Below are 6000 nucleotides of genomic sequence, written 5' to 3'. Positions count from 1 at the left end.
AATCACACATGAAATTTTCACAATCCTTGCTCAAATGCTTTTAGATGCTCAATCAATCTTTTCTCTCAGAAACTCAAGTGTTGTGCAATTCAAATGACTCATAAAATTTTCTATATAGCTTGGAAATTTTAATTTTAGGGCTTCATCAATGCTCCATGCATATAGTGGGTACATTACAATTCTCTAGGCTAATACAGGGAAACTTGGTCATCTCACATATAAAATCCTTCTACTTGGTTAAAACCATAGCTCGATCATAACTAATATTTTTAACTTGGTTACTAAGCACTTTCATGTTTCCAATGCTAATACTTGGTCATACTAATCCATCAACTTGACACCAAGTTAATTTACTTAATTGAAACCTCTAATATCTCCTTGTACATCCATTAACATGTTGATTTACACTTTCAAGCATACTATCTTAGGAATTGATGTATGATTTAACAATTTTAAATATAGTTCCATACATATATCTTTACTTAGTCTGAGGTGGGGGAATCACCTAATCCATTGGATTAGGTGATCAAAAGCTCACCATTTGAACCATTTTCTCCTTCAATTTTATTTATCCAAGTTTAATTCATCTAAATTATCATTTCTTCAGTACTGAACTTTGTCTTTCCATTATTTGATATTGGTGCTTGGTTGATGCATTCTCTTCTTAGATGAATAACATTCTAATAGTTCAAAAAATTGATCCAAAAATCATTTGGTTTCCCAATTTTCCTCTAAAATGTATCCTTGCACAATTTTTTGCAATGTGTCCATACTTTCCACACAATTGACTATTGGCCCAAGTATTATAATCCCAATTTATAGTGTTACCTTTCCTAGGTTATTTTCCTAGACCTTTAGGTGTCTAACTATTCTTTTCTTTAGATATGAAATCTTCTGTCTTATGACCATACTTCTAACATGTGTAACAATAGCCTTCAAATCTAGATGTAGCTTGTGTCTTACTATTCTTTATTCTACATTCATTTTCTTGATGTCCATGCTTGTTATAATTGAAATAATCACCACTAAATTTAGGGTTAGGATTTGACTTACCAGCTTTTCTTTGGTAAATGTTTTCTATATGACCCAGTTCTCGATAGTGATAGGATGTAGGCTTCTTGTTCTTATCATTCCTTTATTCTTTATACTTTGATGACTCTCCTTTCTTGGTAGATGATATGACCTTGGTATAACCTAGTCCAATAGTGTCATGAGGTTTTATTTGTGTTTTCATCTATTCATCAATTAGTTCTATGGAATCCTTAGGTTTGTTCATCCTTTCAATGATTTCCTTCTTAGCTCTCAATTTAGATTTAAGTTGATTATTATCATATCTTAGATTTGCAATCTCTTCCATCTTCGTAGAAATCTCAATATTGGCACTTAGCAACTGATTGACCATGTCAAATTGATTGTGAGTCAACCTTTGTACATTGATCTTTTCATCAAGTCTTATAGCCACCTGTCTCTTATCTCCATCAGCCATTACCTTGTTTTCTTTAGCCTTTTTTCTTTTTTTCAATCACTTCACATAATCTCACTGACTATATTTCATGTTATGTTTTCAGTGCTCTTATTTTGTCATTCAGAATATTGTTCTTCTCCAATAGATTTTCTATAATAGGATCATTTTCACTTTATTTTCCTTCATCACATAGTTCTTCAATGCTTTCTTCTTTGCATTGTATGTCATTTTGTAGAATTATCATCTCCTTCCTTCCCTTTAGCAATTTGTTCATTTCATTCTTTGTAGCCTTGACTTTCTCAAATGCAAGATGCAAATCAATATTGTGATTCTTAATAAGCTTTCCTAACTCATAGGATTCCATCTCTAAGATCTTTGATTCTCAATTGGTTGAACTTCTTTCCAAGAGTACAAGGCTCTCATACCAATTTTTAGAAATTGTGAAAGTAAGTTGTTGAGAGGGGGGGTGGTGAATCAGGATCTTCAAAACTTTTACTACTTCAAACATAAACCATATTTTACATCATCACCATAAAACCTTATCAATCTTAACCTTATATCAAATCAATAATTCATTGCAATGTAACATAAGATCTAATATCTAATTACATGAATGAATCTCACAAACATATAATCAATACATAAAATAAAGATTTGGTAATGCATAAACCCTCCAAGTGAAGGTAAAACTATAGTAGAGATGAGACCCACAAAATCTTCACTACTACATCAATAAAGTGTGCATATTAAGGATACAAATTTTTCTCACTTCTGATGATCTAACCTATGAGGGATCTACCTTGTTAAGAGCTTACAAGAATTATTTAGTATACCTTGATCAAAGGATTTTAACTACACAATTAAGTGAGCACTCTATTAGGAGATTAACATAGGCCTATTAGGACCACTCTATTAAGAGATTTACCTTGAAATACTTGTCAAAATGCATCAATACCTAATCCTTTGGTTTGTAATTGAATGCTGATAATAGATCTCCTCTATACAATTCGATAGCATCTCTTTGTGATAAATCTTCAATATCTACTCTTTGAACTACTCAGTCACTTTACTACTTCTTAATTATAAAATCTATTGAATTCACCTTTAGCTTTGCATCAAAAATTCTAACCCACAACCACAAACTTCTAGCTTGAGATCATGCATAAATATCTATTTCAGAAATTTCTTGATCTCAACCAACAATCTAGATCCATATTTTTTGCCATTTAGTCCTTCAAATTTTTTGATCATTTGATTTGATTTTTAATTGTTCTAACCAACCATCAAGTGAATAAGGACTCAATTTTATGTCCCAATATAGGTTTAGGAGGTGTGGTTAGGTAAGATTTGAGTGTGAGTCAAGTTTTAACAAATTAGGTCTTGATAAGCATAAATTTCTCAAATTTTTTCTATGAGAAAAAACATGGTAAAATATTCCAAATAGAGAAATAAGCATTTAATGGAGGTCCTTAGGTGTTTTAGGTTAAGTTTATGAGGGTTAAAACCAAACTGGACAAGTTTGGAGGCATAGATTGCAAAATTGCAAAAGCTTTCAAAATTGCTCATTAACAACTTTGTATTTTTTGCACATTTTGAGGAAAGGGGAAAATAGGTAGTTATGGCTTGAACCAAAGGGAAATATGGATGGAAGAACCTATTTAAACACTCTCCAACTCATTTCTAATGGTTGGTTGAATCACATGTACAGACATATCAAAGAAATAGAAGGATTGCTAACAGAAAATGAATTTTTGGAAGGATTGATTGAATAATTGGATTCGTGTATGTGATATTTTTAATGGAATAGTTTCTTGACTCCATATTTTGGATCCATACTACGGTTTTTTGATCTGAAGTATTCATTTTGTAAGGTTTTCAAAATTAGGTAGTTTTTTCTTACATGTTGTCTAGTTTTGTGCAACCAACAACAAAATGGCTGTACTTTGATTTTCCATGGTCAAAACACAATGGCCCTAGGGAAAAAAGCACTGGCCTATAAAAATATTTTAAATATTAATTTTGGTGTTTGTGGGAGTCAAATAGCCATTTTTACAAGTGAGCCATAGGCAAACAAATGAAGGCTTGGCAAGGTGTAGTGAAGCTTGCAATTGATTTTTAGAATGATCAGAGGATTGGCATGTGCCAAAATTGAAGGGGAAATGGTGGAGTAAGGTATTATGTATCCAAAAAATAGAGGATAAAGTTTGATGCAAGATTTACAACAATTGGTAAGAATTTTTTTGACATTTCCCTTGAAACCCTCAAAATAGGGGTAAACCAGAATCATACTGTATGCACACCATGGAGACCTAACACCTGGAAAACCCTCAAGCCTAGATCAATTGGAAACAAAGTCTAGAAGACATCAACAAGCCTTGTTAATAGTTTTTTTGAGTTAATGAAGGTTCCTTATTTCTAGGAGGGCTAATAGGGGCTCTTAGGGATACAAGGGGAAATAGAGAAAAATAGGCTTGTGGGTGTGTGAAACGTAGAAAAATGATGTAGAATGATATGGAATGTGTCAAGAACCTTAGAAGAGGCTTAAATTTGATTTTGACCTATTGATGGTGTAACACCCCACCAAGGGATCCAAAAGAACTAACATAAAGTTTTACTAAGTTTTCCAAACATTTTTTTTGTTCAAAGATAACAACTTAACAACAATAGAATAATATAGTGGAAGCAATAACAAATGATCATACATAAGCAAACATAACAGATTACATTCCTTAAGGATCCCAAGACATTAAGTCACATTTAATTTTAATTAATACTAAGTAAAATAAATAACACATCCACATGATAGAATAACTACGAGTCCAATCCATTTAAATAATATATATTTGTACTGAACGCCACTTGGCAGTAAAATTCAGAATGCACAATCATCCACTATATATGTCACATGATATGAAAAGCTGAAAGAATATATATTTATAAAAATAGATTACATCATCTCTTTCGGATCCATGAAGCAAAGTACAATACAATAAGTGAAATCATCCATCATAAAGATATAATCATCAATCATAATTTATACCAAGAATAGATAGAAAGGAACACTTGCACAAACACATCTAGCAATGGCATCTAACAGTTGGATCTCAATGGTATAAGAAAAAGCACTACCACTTGACCTCATGGAACCTAAATGACCCACTCCCACCATGCTAACTAGATAGTCTCAAGTCCCAAATAGGATAACAAACTTAAAAGTCAAAAACCAACATCTAGGTTCAAGCAATCACCTGAAAGCAAACAATCTTAGAGGGTACCAAGACACAAGTATCAACTAATCCTAGAGGCAACACAGACATGTAGGAAATCTAATATGCAATTGGGAAATTTTCATCACACAAATCAATGCTAGATTTATCCTAACAATCTAACTTGACCTCGGCTCCCTAGTGACTATATGCAGCACTAGTATCCTTTCATACTAACAAAGCATACTAATTATGCATGGTCATAACCAAGCATTCTTTATATTCCCATCCTAGTCTATACTAGCACTTGAGGAATGGACGAGAACATACAAAGAATCTTATTAGATTCATTTTACCTTGATAGCCACTTTGGGCCCCAACCTCCATTGCAAGCCACTTCTCGACATTACATATAGATAACCTACCCTAAGCTCAGTAAAATCAAAATATCACAAAAGCCCACATACCATACATCAGTTCTTAAACAAGAAACTGACGAGTACTAAAAATCATTGATCATAATCATAGATTCCACCAATATGATCATCCTAACAGGACTAATCCCAAAATCAAGTATACATAAACCAATCCATGTCATAACATGACATCACCAAGAAAAAATCATACAAACACCTCAGTCCTATAAAAGCAACTAGAAAGCAATCCAAATACAATTGATTGAAGACTCAAAGGTTATATTAGATAAGTCATACCATTCACCTCAGTTTCACATAAGAACACTAGAAAGCTATAATAATCAATGCATCAAAAAATCTCATAGAGAATACAAGACACATTACTATGGTTGATTATAAAAGATCAAGATCAAAACACCATCATGACATCACAAAATAGAACTCTTGAGCCTTTGGAAAACATCCTAACTAGCTAAAGCTAAATCAAACCTGAAAAGCCCAACACCAGTAACTCACACGTCACATAGAGCACATATAAAAGTGAATTTCATAATTCATTAGGTTTTGAAAACCCTAACGTTAAATATTTACTAAAGGTTTTCAAATCAAATCATAGACAATTCTATAATGGAAATCAATTTTCTCAAACAAGGGTTTCAACCCAAAGAAATTTTGAAAATAGAAACACAATAGACATGAAGAAGATAGGAATTCAAAGAATGAGAAACTACTGCAAAAACCCACAAGATCCTACCTGGATCTTATGCTAAAACAATAAATGCACAAACACGCAAGAATCTTTCTTTTCCTTCAAAAACCCTCTTCTCAAAAATTGGCTCCTCCAAACTTGTGTATCTAGAAATGAGCTCTAATTTCCTTAATAAAGAGTTTTCCCCCCAAATCAAGGCTTTGA

This window comes from Cupressus sempervirens, chromosome 4 (genome assembly GCF_028749045.1).
Source record: "Cupressus sempervirens isolate cs-2001-9-10 chromosome 4, ASM2874904v1, whole genome shotgun sequence".
Lineage (NCBI taxonomy): Eukaryota > Viridiplantae > Streptophyta > Pinopsida > Cupressales > Cupressaceae > Cupressus > Cupressus sempervirens.
Note: the sequence above shows the minus strand (reverse complement) of the source record.